The sequence below is a fragment of the Bos indicus genome, chromosome 15 (assembly GCF_029378745.1).
Source record: "Bos indicus isolate NIAB-ARS_2022 breed Sahiwal x Tharparkar chromosome 15, NIAB-ARS_B.indTharparkar_mat_pri_1.0, whole genome shotgun sequence".
Lineage (NCBI taxonomy): Eukaryota > Metazoa > Chordata > Mammalia > Artiodactyla > Bovidae > Bos > Bos indicus.
This window is the reverse complement of record NC_091774.1, coordinates 79,475,742-79,489,451: the sequence shown is the minus strand read 5'-3', so window position 1 is coordinate 79,489,451 and position 13,710 is coordinate 79,475,742. Positions and strand designations below refer to the sequence as shown.

General features: G+C 40.1%; 1 pseudogene; it reads left to right on the top strand.

Annotated features, from left to right (window-relative positions):
* The first annotated feature begins 1,142 nt into the window (after positions 1–1,142).
* On the top strand, positions 1,143–2,090 carry LOC109569401 (olfactory receptor 8H1-like; annotated as a pseudogene).
* The last annotated feature ends 11,620 nt before the right edge of the window (positions 2,091–13,710 follow it).

Below are 13,710 nucleotides of genomic sequence, written 5' to 3'. Positions count from 1 at the left end.
GAAGGAATGATGCTAAAGCTGAAACTCCAGTACTTTGGCCACCTCATGCGAAGAGTTGACTCATTGGAAAAGACTCTGATGCTGGAAGGGATTAGGGGCAGGAGGAAAAGGGGACGACAGAGGATGAGATGGCTGGATGATATCACCGACTCGATGGACGTGAGTCTGAGTGAACTCTGGGAGATGGTGATGGACAGGGAGGCCTGGTGTGCTGCGATTCATGGGGTTGCAAAGAGTTGGACACGACTGACCGACTGAACTGAAATGAACTGATATATCAATTTATATATACATCAAATTACCCATTATATATATCTCAAACAATTTTTTGTTATTATATAACTAAAAATGTTGCAGGTTTGCTGAAATCAGTCATAAATAAGAATATAGATAGTATTATGGGTATTCCTTCTCAGGTCAGTCTACCTTGGTAGAATATTGGATCCAATATTTAATAGCTCTGACTCTGGTTGGGTTAACTAAATTCACAGTGCTTTTTTTCTCATATGAAGAATGTATCAAATGGTACTGCTACTGCTGCTGCTGCTAAGTCACTTCAGTCGTGTCCAACTCTGTATAACCCCATAGACAGCAGCCCACCAGGCTCTGCTGTCCCTGGGATTCTCCAGGCAAGAACACTGGAGTGGGTTGCCATTTCCTTCTCCAATGCATGAAAGTGAAAAGTGAAAGTGAAGTCACTCAGTCGTGTCCTACTCTTAGCGACCCCATGGACTGCAGCCTCCCAGGCTCCTCCATCCATGGGATTTTCCAGGCAAGAATACTGGAGTGGGGTGCCATTGCCTTCTCCACAAATGGTACTAACTACGGTATAATAATCTCATGGTAATTAAATGCATTAATAATGACAAGCCTTAAAACAGTATCAGTCATTCTCATTATTCAACTGTACTAGGTTTTGCTACATTATATTCCAATATATAGTTATCCTTATTTCTATATTTGGTAGTCAAATTAAGAGTTTTCTTTTCATATTCTCTATAGCCCTCTTCTCAATTTCTAGAAACATCAAACTATACCATCAAGTATAAATATATCATGTTGTTTATAAAAACCCAAGCTTTTTGAAGTAATTCATGTCAAGTATCAACTTTGATCTCAACAGTTTGGAGCACTTGAACACCATGGGCATAAGAAATATCACACAGGTGTCTGACTTCATTCTCATGGGACTGACAGACTCTGAAGAGATCCGGCTGGTCCTCTTCACCCTCTTTCTCCTGATATACCTGATCACTGTGCTGGGGAATGTGGGGATGATCCTGATAATCTCCCTGGATTCCCAGCTTCACACACCCATGTATTCTTTCCTCAGTCACTTGTCATTTCTTGACCTCAGTTACTCAAGTGTCATCACCCCTAAAACCTCAAACAATTTAATAAATTCCAAGAAGAATATTCATACCTGAACTGCTTCACTCAGATGTATTTCTTTGTCTTCTTGGGCGCCACTGAATGTTTCCTTCTCTCCTCCGTGGCCTATGATCACTATGGAGCCATCTGGAGGGTAATGCAACCCTCTGCATTACCAGGTGGTTATGTCCACCAGGCAATGCTGCTCTCTCATCTTTGGATCCTATTTGATTGGCTCTATGGACACCTCTGTCAATGTTCTGTGCTTGAGTGGATTGCATTTCTGCAACTCAAAGATAATTTATCACTTTTTCTGTGATGGACCAGCAATTTTAGCACTGTCCTGCACTGACACATATGACATTGAAATCATCATATTCATTTCTACTGGTTCCACCTTAGTGGTGTCTCTTATCACAATATCTGTGTCGTATGTGTCCATCCTGTCTACTATCCTGAAAATCACTTCCACTTCAGGGAAACAAAAAGCCTTCTCTACCTGTGCCTCCCATCTACTGGTGGTCACCATCTTCTATGGCACTATGATTTTCACTTACTTAAAACCAAGTAAGTCCTACTCCTTGGGAAAGGATCAAGTGGCTTCTGTTTTTTATACTATTATCATCCCCATGCTGAACCCCCTTATATACAGTCTTAGAAACAAAGAAGTAAAAAAGGCACTCAATAGGGTCATGAAGAAGAGAAAGGACTCCAAATAATTAAAATAACAGTGATGTTATAACTTCAAAGTCATTTTTCTTTTCATTCCTGTAGTTAATTTCCTTGCTGTCTCTTCAGAGACAAATATAATTGTTTGTTTATTTATTTTGCTGAGCCATCATTTGCCTAACTAAATATAATCTTGGGTATTTTTAAGAATATGCCTTTGGAAATCTATATTATAATTGGAAACCAGAACCATGTTAAACTATAATCTAACTATACACATTTTTAAGTGAAACTGATTTCTTAAATTAAAAAAAATATATAGTTGTCAGCTTTTAAACTATGTCATATATATTCCAAAACATAATCCAACTTCAGAGAATGTTATGATGGAAAAGAGGTCAGTTTTAGGAACAATGATGCCAATTTCAGAAATCGTTTCCTTTACTTTATAGAGAAGCGTTATAGCAGAGTGATTATGAGCACTTGCTTGGGAACCAAACATTCCAAAATTTAGATTCTAGGACTGCTGCTCTATTACTTATATAACCCATAAATCACTGAAAATTCAAGCCTCAAAGTTCCTCAACTGCACTAGATACATAATAATTCCAAGTCCATATAGTTACTATAAGGGGCTTCCTAGGTGGCTCAGTGGTAAACAATCCATCTGTCTATGCAAGAGACATGTGTTCGATCCCTGGGTCTGGAAGATCCCTGGAGACGGAAATGACAACCCACTCCAGTGTTCTAGAAAATTCCATGGACAGAGAAGCCTGGTGGGCTATAGTCCATAGGTTTGCAAAGAGTCTGACAGGACTGAGTGACTCAGCATACATGCACTCACACACATAGTTACTATAAAGATTAAATCAATTCACGTATGCAAAGCATTTAAGGCCATACTAATAAATGTTTCAGTTTTCAGTTCAGTTCAGTCACTCAGTCGTGTCTGACTCTTTGCGACCCCATGAGTTGCAGGATGACAGGCCTCCCTGTCCATCACCAACTACCGGAGTTTACCCAAACTCATGTCCATCAGGTCAGTGATGCCATCCAGCCATCTCATCCTCTGTCATTCCCTTCTCCTCCTGCCCCCAATCCCTCCCAGCATTAGAGTCTTTTCCAACAAGTCAACTCTTCGCATGAAATGGTCAAAGTACTGGAGTTGCAGCTTTAGCATCATTCCTTCCAAAGAAATCCCAGGACTGATTTCCTTCAGAATGAACTGGTTGGATCTCCTTGCAGTCCAAGAGACTCTCAAGAGTCTTCTCCAACACCACAGTTCAAAACCATCAATTCTTCCCGACTCAGCCTTCTTCACAGTCCAACTCTCATATCCATACATGACCACAGGAAAAACCACAGCCTTGACTAGACACATCTTTGTTGGCAAAGTAATGTCTCTGCTTTTGAATATGCTATCTAGGTTGGTCATAACTTTCCTTCCAAGGAGTAAGCGTCTTTTAATTCCATGGCTGCAGTCATCATCTGCAGTGATTTTGGAGCCCCCCAAAATAAAGTCTGACACTGTTTCCACTGTTTCCCCATCTATTTCCCATGAAGTGATGGGACTGGATGCCATGATCTTCGTTTTCTGAATGTTGAATTTTAAGCCAACTTTTTCACTCTCCACTTTTACTTTCATTAAGAAGCTTTTGAGTTCCTCTTCACTTTCTGCCATAAGGGTGGTGTCATCTGCATATCTGAGGTTATTGATATTTCTCCCAGAAATCTTGATTCCAGCTTGTGTTTCTTCCAGCCCAGAATTTCTCATGATGTACTCTGTATATAAGTTAAATAAGCAGGGTAATAACATACAGCCTTGACGTACTCCTTTTCCTATTTGGAAGCAGTCTGTTGTTCCATGTCCAGTTCTAATTGTTGCTTCCTGACCTGCATACAAATTTCTCAAGAGGCAGATCAGGTGGTCTGGTATTCCCATCTCTTTCAGAATTTCCCACAGTTTATTGTGATCCACACAGTCAAAGGCTTTGGCATAGTCAATAAAGCAGAAATAGATGTTTTTTCTGGAACTCTCTTGCTTTTTCGATGATCCAGCGGATGTTGGCTATTTGATCTCTGGTTCCTCTGCCTTTTCTAAAACCAGCTTGAACATCAGGAAGTTCACGGTTCACCTACTGCTGAAGCCTGGCTTGGAGAGTTTTGAGCATTACTTTACTATCATGTGAGATGAGTGCAATTGTGCAGTAGTTTGAGCATTCTTTGGCATTGCCTTTCTTTGGGATTGGAATGAAAACTGCCCTTTTCCAGTCCTGTGGCCCCTGCTGAGTTTTCCAAATTTGCTTTCATATTGAGTGCAGCACTTTCACAGCATCATCTTTCAGGATTTGAAATAGCTCATCTGGAATTCCATCACCTCCATTAGCTTTGTTCATAGTGATGCTTTCTAAGGCCCGCTTGACTTCACATTCCAGGATGTCTGGCTCTAGGTCAGTGATCACACTATTGTGATTATCCGGGTCATGAAGATCTTTTTTGTACAGTTCTTCTGTGTATTCTTGCCACCTCTTCTTAATGTCTTCTGTTGGCCATTATCATAAGAATATTGATATCCCTCCAGTATTTTTAACACACAGTGACTTCTTCGCAACGGATATATAGTTGTGTTTTATGCGTTATTTTAGGTTGATTTAAAAGGGAAACACACAAACAGCTAAGGAAATGCTCACCACCTCACAATTTTGGATTCTGAGTGGAATATGTTAATATTGTAAAAATTTGAAAAATATTGAAAATTTAAGGAAATAAAAATGCACTGGAAGTTATTATGTGTTTAGTATGTGTTCTTCTGGATTGATAATTATGTAGGTTTTGTGTGTGTATATTATGAACATGTGTGATATTTCTGACATTTCCTATATTTTTGAGACTTTCTACATACACTTACGTGTATAAACTTGAATATTCTTTTTATCATTGAAATCTAAGATGATTGAGTTTGTATGTGAGAAAGATGCTCATTTTGCCATTCTTTGGGCATGAAATGTTATTGAATTCATCAAGTTAACATTGTGCATGAAATGTTATAATTTTGATGACTCCCTGAAAATATTGATTTTATTTTTTAAATTTTTTATTTATTATTTATTTATTTTGGAGTGTAATAGCTTTACAATGGTGTGTTAGAATCTTCTGTACAACAGAGTGAATCACTTATTACACACATATCCCCTCACTCTGAGCCTCTCTCCATGCTTTCATTGTGCATGAAACACTGAGTGGTAATGAAAGAATTTGGGAAATCACATTTAAATGTTTATTGAAAGGAAGTGAAGATTAATTTGAAAAGGTGTTTTTAAAAGAAAATGTATGTGTATAATATTTCTCTCTCTCCAAATATATTGTAAGCTCTTTGAGAAAAGAATTTGGTTAGTCATAGTTTTACTCTCCACAACATGTAGCAAATGTATTTATTCAATATGCAAGTAAATATTTTCTTCCATTTTTGCTTGCTGGTGAAGGCACAGTGATGAATTCATTAAAATGAAAGATTTTACTTCATTTACGTTTATATTATGTTTTCATATTTGCACTTCTTCCTGTGGCTTCCCAGGTGGCATTGTGGTAAAGTACCTGCCTGCCACTGCAAGAGACATAAGAGATGTGGCTTGATCCCTGGGTTGGGAAGATCCCTGGAGGAGAGCATGGCAACCTGCTCCAGTCCTCTTGCCTGGAGCATCATGTGGACAGAGGAGCCTGGCAGGCTACAGTCCATGGGGTCACACAGAGTCAGACATTCCTGAAGGTACATAGCAGGCACAAAGGTGAATATTAGCACTCAAAAAATATTATTTTAATTGGAAATTCTGACTATCAAAAAAACTCTTAACACATGTGCAAAATATGGCCTAGTGATTAACCGATAGATTTCATTTCCAATTACTTTTTCCTTTGTAGTTCAGCTCAGTTCAGTTCAGTCACTCAGTAGTGCCCAACTCTGTGAGACCATGGACTGCAGCACACCAGGCCTCCCTGTCCATCGCCAACTCCCAGGGCTTACCCAAACTCATGTCCATTGAGACAGCATCTCTAATTTTCTTGAAGAAATATCTAGTCTTTCCCATTCTATTGTTTTCCTCTATTTCTTTGCACTGATCATTAAGGAAGGCTTTCTTATCACTCCTTGCTATTTTTTTTAACTCTGCCTTCAAATTGGTATATCTTTCCTTTTCTCCTTTGCTTTTTCCATCTCTTCTTTTCACAGCTAATTTGTAAGGCCTCCTCAGACAGCCATTTTGCTTTTTTGCATTTCTTTTTCTTGGAGATGATCCATTGTAGTTAGTATATGGAAATGAGTATACACATAATTATATTTTGTTCATATGATTTAAAATCATTGGAGTCAACTGGTTAGGACTTCTCATACATCATACATCACAAACAAATCTCCTATAAAACTATCAGTCTTCAGTCTTGAGAGTAGCTGAAGACAATTCATGAGAAGGGGTCTGTGTGTGTGTATGTACATGTTTGGGTCTAAATTTGTAGTTTTCTTCTCTGATCTATATTACTGGTGTCTGTCTCCTACAAACTTCATTTTACAATTAAGTATTTTACATTATAAATCATTGTGACAACTGATGAAGCATAGTATGCATTATTTTAAGGACTTATTAAGACTGTCTTTTTTAAAAATAATATTTATTGGGGGCGGTCCTAAAATGGTGGAGAAATAGGATGGGGAGACCACTTTCTCCTCCACAAATTCCTCAAAAGATCATTTAAACGCTGAGCAAATTCCACAAAACAACTTCTGAATGCTGGTGGAGGACATCAGGCACCTGGAAAGGCATCCCATTCTCTTCAAAAGGAGGTAGGACAAAATATAAAAGATAAAAAGAGAGACAAGAGAGTTAGGGACAGAGACCCATCCCGGGGAGGGAGCTGTGAAGGAGAAGAAGTTTCCAAACACCAGGAAATCCTCTCACTGGTGGGTCTGTGGGGAGCTTTGGAATCTCAGAGGGCAACATAACTGGGAGGAGGGGTGCAAAAAAGAATCCACAGATTACCTTCCTAGTCACAACTCCCAGCGGAGAAGTAGCCCAGATGCTTGAGTCCACCAGCAGCTAGCAGGGTTGAATGGGGAGGCATTTTGCATTGCTTAGGGCAGGGACAGGGCCTGAATGCCCTGAGGACAATCTGAGGGAGCAAATGTGAGATAGCAACCCAAAATGTGGGATAACAAAGGATTGACGGAACACCAGAGGAGAGCTAGCCAGCTGGGGACTGGCCCCTCCCCCAAGCCCCTTCCCTCCCCCACCCCTGCTAAAGGCTGAGAGCCAGGCGGGCAACAGCCAGAGCCTGAAGGCGAGGGGCTATCTCAACCACAGAGATGGCATCCTCCACCAAACTGTGAGCAGTCTCCCAATTACTAACCAAGTCTTCCTGGGATCCTGGACGGTTGACATCCACCAAGCAGGTTGCAGTCAGAGATCAGCTCCCCAGAGGAGACACACGGCCCACCTGAGGCAGTGCTTTTGCTGCACACCCAGGAAACCAAAGGTCTGGGACCGGGAAGGTGATAAGAGGCACTGCCCAGCTGGGAGAGTGCACTCTCCAAGCACCTGGTCGCCTGAGCTGCTCGGACCTGGGAAGGGCACAAAATGCAGGCCCAACGGAGTATGTGCCTTTGTGGAGTATGCAAAAACCTGAACCTGAGTGGCTTAGACCTAGGAAGTGCACGCACCCCAGGACCCACTTTAGACAGTTCCCCTGCAGAACAACCTGGAGCCTGAGCACTGTAGACCAGGAAAGGACACATTCCATGAGCAGGGGCAAACCCAGTGTGGCCCAGACGCTGTGAGCACTCCCCACACACGCCAGTGATATTTCTTTGCAGTGTTCTTCCCTTCCCACAGCACAACTGAACAAGTTAGCCTAAATGAATGACCACCTTCGCCCCCTTGTGACAGAGCAGAAATTAGACACTGAAGAGACTTGGAAACAGAGGAAGCCAAAATAAACAAAGAAGACAGAACTGCTCTGGAAGTGACAGATCCAACAGATTAAAACCCCGTAGTTAGCACTAACCGCATTGCAAGGTGCCTATAGACCATGAGAAGAAGTATAGGCTAAAACAAGGAACTATCTGAAATTGAACTGACCCCACACTGCCCTCAACAGCTCCAAAGAAATTCCTAGATATATTTCACTATTAACATTTTTTAATTTTTTTAATTTTTAAGTTTTTTATTATTCCTTTAATTTTCATTTATTTTTTATTTTTTAAATTTTATTTTATTTTTAAACTTTACATAATTGTATTAGTTTTGCCAAATATCAAAATGAATCTGCCACAGGTATACATGTGTTCCCCATCCTGAACCCTCCTCCCTCCTCTCTCCCCATATCATCCCTCTGGGTCGTCCCAGTGCACTAGCCCCAAGCATCCAGCATCGTGCATCGAACCTGGACTGGCATCTCATTTCATACATGATATTTTACATGTTTCAATGCCATTCTCCCAAATCTTCCCACCCTCTCCCTCTCCCACAGAGTCCATAAGACTGTTCTATACATCAGTGTCTCTTTTGCTGTCTCGTACACAGGGTTATTGTTACCATCTTTCTAAATTCCATATATATGCGTTAGTATACTGTATTGGTGTTTTTCCTTCTGGCTTACTTCACTCTGTATAATAGGCTCCAGTTTCATCCACCTCATTAGGACTGAGTCAAATGTATTCTTTTTAATGGCTGAGTAATACTCCATTGTGTCTATGTACCATAGCTTTCTTATCCATTCATCTCCTGATGGACATCTAGGTTGCTTCCATGTCCTGGCTATTATAAACAGTGCTGCGATGAACATTGGGGTACACGTGTCTCTTTCCCTTCTGGTTTCCTCAGTGTGTATGGGAATGCAAACTAGTACAGCCACTATGGAGAACAGTGTGGAGATTCCTTAAAAAACTGGAAATAGAACTGCCTTATGATCCAGCAATCCCACTGCTGGGCATAATTTTCATTTTTATAACCTACTATTACCTTGCAAAAAAAAAGACCTCATTTTTTTTTTTTTAAATCAAAATTAAAAGTTTCATTATGTCCATAGTTACATCAGTCCATCTTAGGATTGTTAGATGTCATCAGAGAGTTGAAGAAAGTCCTTTCCTAGAAGCGGAGAAACCCACCATGGGAAGTCTTCAATTGATGAGGAAGGGAGTGCTCCACAGACGCAGCAATTAGATTGATTGTGGAATGCAGCATAGAAATGAATCCAGGACAGGAATGCACTGTGTTGACAGTCAAACGGCAGACTCAGGACTTTTGGGGTCAGCAGAAGCAAGCCTACATAGATTCTCAGGCCCATCTCGGTTCCTGGCTCAGTGTCTTTTTTTTTTTTCTTTTTTTTCTCTAATTTTATTTTATTTTTAAACTTTACATAATTGTATTAGTTTTGCCAAATATCAAAATGAATCTGCCACAGGTATACATGTGTTCCCCATCCCGAACCCTCCTCCCTCCTCCCTCCCCATACCATCCCTCTGGGCCGTCCAGTGCACCAGCCCCAAGCATCCAGCATCATGCATCGAACCTGGACTGGCAACCCGTTTCCTACATGATATTTTACATGTTTCATTGCCATTCTCCCAAATCTTCCCACCCTCTCCCTCTCCCACAGAGTCCATAAGACTGTTCTATACATCAGTGTCTCTTTTGCTGTCTCGTATACAGAGTTATTGTTACCATCTTTCTAAATTCCATATATATGCATTAGTATACTGTATTTATGTTTTTCCTTCTGGCTTACTTCACTCTGTATAATAGGCTCCAGTTTCATCCACCTCATTAGAACTGATTCAAATGTATTCTTTTTAATGGCTGAGTAATACTCCATTGTGTATATGTACCACTGCTTTCTTATCCATTCATCTGCTGATGGGCATCTAGGTTGCTTCCATGTCCTGGCTATTATAAACAGTGCTGCGATGAACATTGGGGTACACGTGTCTCTTTCCCTTCTGGTTTCCTCAGTGTGTATGCCTAGCAGTGGGATTGCTGGATCATAAGGCAGTTCTATTTCCAGTTTTTTAAGGAATCTCCACACTGTTCTCCATAGTGGCTGTACTAGGTTGCATTCCCACCAACAGTGTAAGAGGGTTCCCTTTTCTCCACACCCTCTCCAGCATTTATTATTTGTAGACTTTTGGATCGCAGCCATTCTGACTGGTGTGAAATGGTACCTCATAGTGGTTTTGATTTGCATTTCTCTGATAATGAGTGATGTTGAGCATCTTTTCATGTGTTTTTTAGCCATCTGTATGTCTTCTTTGGAGAAATGTCTATTTAGTTCTTTGGCCCATTTTTTGATTGGGTCATTTATTTTTCTGGAGTTGAGCTGTAGGAGTTGCTTGTATATTTTTGAGATGACATGATCCTCTACATAGAAAACCCTAAAGATTCCACCAGAAAATTACTAGAAATAATCAATGACTATAGTAAAGTTGCAGGATATAAAATCAACACACAGAAATCCCTTGCATTCCTATACACTAATAATGAGAAAACTGAAAGAGAAATTAAGGAAACAATTCCATTCACCATTGCAACGGAAAGAATAAAATACTTAGGAATATATCTACCTAAAGAAACTAAAGACCTATATATAGAAAACTATAAAACACTGGTGAAAGAAATCAAAGAGGACACTAATAGATGGAGAAATATACCATGTTCATGGATTGGAAGAATCAATATAGTGAAAATGAGTATACTACCCAAAGCAATTTATAGATTCAATGCAATCCCTATCAAGCTACCAACAGTATTCTTCACAGAGCTAGAACAAATAATTTCACAATTTGTATGGAAATACAAAAAACCTCGAATAGCCAAAGCGATCTTGAGAAAGAAGAATGGAACTGGAGGAATCAACCTACCTGACTTCAGGCTCTACTACAAAGCCACAGTTATCAAGACAGTATGGTACTGGCACAAAGACAGAAATATTGATCAATGGAATAAAATAGAGAGCCCAGAGATAAATCCACGCACATATGGACACCTTATCTTTGACAAAGGAGGCAAGAATATACAATGGATTAAAGACAATCTCTTTAACAAGTGGTGCTGGGAAATCTGGTCAACCACTTGTAAAAGAATGAAACTGGACCACTTTCTAACACCATACACAAAAATAAACTCAAAATGGATTAAAGATCTAAACGTAAGACCAGAAACTATAAAACTCCTAGAGGAGAACATAGGCAAAACACTCTCCGACATACATCACAGCAGGATCCTCTATGACCCACCTCCCAGAATATTGGAAATAAAAGCAAAAATAAACAAATGGGACCTAATTAACCTTAAAAGCTTCTGCACATCAAAGGAAACTATTAGCAAGGTGAAAAGACAGCCTTCAGAATGGGAGAAAATAATAGCAAATGAAGCAACAGACCTCATTTTTAAAGCAAATTTCATATATATATATATATTTTATAATTTTTGTGATTTTGTTTTGTTAATATTGTATTTTTGAGAGTCTAACCTCTACTCTAGATTTTTAATCTTTGCTTTTTGGTATTTGTTATCAATTTTGTACCTTTAAGAATCCAATCTTCAGTGTCCATTTTTACTTAGGAGTGTGACTGCTGGCTTAATTGCTCTCTCCCCCTTTTGATTCACCTTTTTCTCCCCCAGGTCACCTCTATCTCCTCCCTTCCCCTTCTCTTCTCTACCCAACTCTATGAATCTGTTTGGGTAGTCAGGGCTATGGAGAACACTTAGGAAATGGATTGCTGGCAAGATCTGTCTCTCTCCTTTTGACTTCCCCTCTTCTCCTTCTGGTCACCTCTATCTCCTTCTTCCCTCTTCTCTTCTCCATGTTACTCTGTGAACCTCTCTGGGTGTCCCTCACTGTGGAGAATCTTTTCACCATTAACCTAGATGTTTTATCATTGGTGCTGTATGGATGGAGAAGTCTTGAGACAACTGTAAGAATAAGACTGAAAGCCAGAGGCAGGAGGCTTAAATCCAAAACTTGAAACTCCAGAAAACTCCTGACTCCAAGAAACACTAATAAACAAGAGCTCATCCAAAAGCCTCCATACCTACAATGAAACCAAGCTCCACCCAAGAGCCAACAAGTTTCAGAGCAAGACATACCAAACTAACTCTCCAACAATGCAGGAACATAACCCTGAGCATTTAGATAAAAGCAGCCAAAAGTCACACCAAACCCACAGACACCTCAAAACTCACTACTGGAAACTTCATTGCACTCTAGAGAGAATAGATCCCACTCCACCCACAAGAACACTGACACAAGCGTCCCTAACCAGAAAACCTTGACAAGCCACTCATCCAACCCCACCCACAGGGAGGAACCTCCACAATAAAAAGGAACCACAAACTTCCAGCATACAGAAAGGCCACCCCAAACACAGCAATCTAAACATGATAAAAAGGCAAAGAAATATTCAGCAAGTAAAGGAACATGATAAATGCCCACCAAACCAAACAAAAGAGGAGGAAACAGGGAGTCTACCTGAAAAATAATTCAGAATAATGATAGTACAAATGATCCAAAACCTTAAAAATAAAATGGAGTTGCAGATAAATAGTCTAGGGACAAGGATTGAGAAGATGCAAGAAATGTTTAACAAGGACCTAGAAAAAATAAAAAAGAGTCAATCAATAATGAATAATGGAATAAATGAGATCAAAAACACTCTGAAGGGAACCAACAGTAGAATAACTGAGTCAGAAGATAGGATAAGTGAGGTAGAAGATAGAGTGATGGAAATAAATGAAGCAGAGAGGAAAAAAAAAAAAAAAAAAGAATTAAAAGAAATGAGGACAACCTCAGAGACTTCTGGGACAATGTCAAATGCCCCAACATTCGAATCATAGGCATTGCAGAAGAAGAAGACAAAAAGAAAGGCCATGAGAAAATATTTGAGGTAATAGTTGAAAACTTTCTAAAATGGGGAAGGAAATAGCGATGCAAGTCCAAGAAACCCAGAGAGTCCCAAACAAGATAAACCCAAGGTGAAACAGCACAAGACATATATTAATCAAACTGACAAAGATCAAACACAAAATTCAGTTCAGTCGCTCAGTCGTGTCCAACTCTTTGCGATCCCATGAATCTCAGCACGCCAGGCCTCCCTGTCCATCAGCATCTCCTGGAGTTCACTCAGACTCACGTCCATCGAGTCAGTGATGCCATCCAGCCATCTCATCCTCTGTCATCCCCTTCTCTTCCTGCCCCTATCCCTCCCAGCATCAGAGTGTTTTCCAATGAGTCAACTCTTCACATGAGGTGGCCAAAGTACTGGAGTTTCAGCTTTAGCATCATTCCTTCCAAAGAAATCTCAGGGCTGATCTTCAGAGTGGACTGGTTGGATCTCCTTGCGGTCCAAGGGACTCTCAAGAGTCTTCTCCAACACCACAGTTCAAAAGCATCGATTATTCGGTGCTCGGCTTTCTTCACAGTCCAACTCACACATCCATACATGACCACAGGAAAAACCACAGCCTTGACTAGACGCATCTTTGTTGGCAAAGTAATGTCTCTGCTTTTGAATATGCTATCTAGGTTGCTCATAACTTTTCTTCCAAGAAGTAAGCGTCTTTTAATTTCATGGCTTCAGTCACCATCTGCAGTGATTTTGGAGTCAAAAAAATAAAGTCTGACACTGTT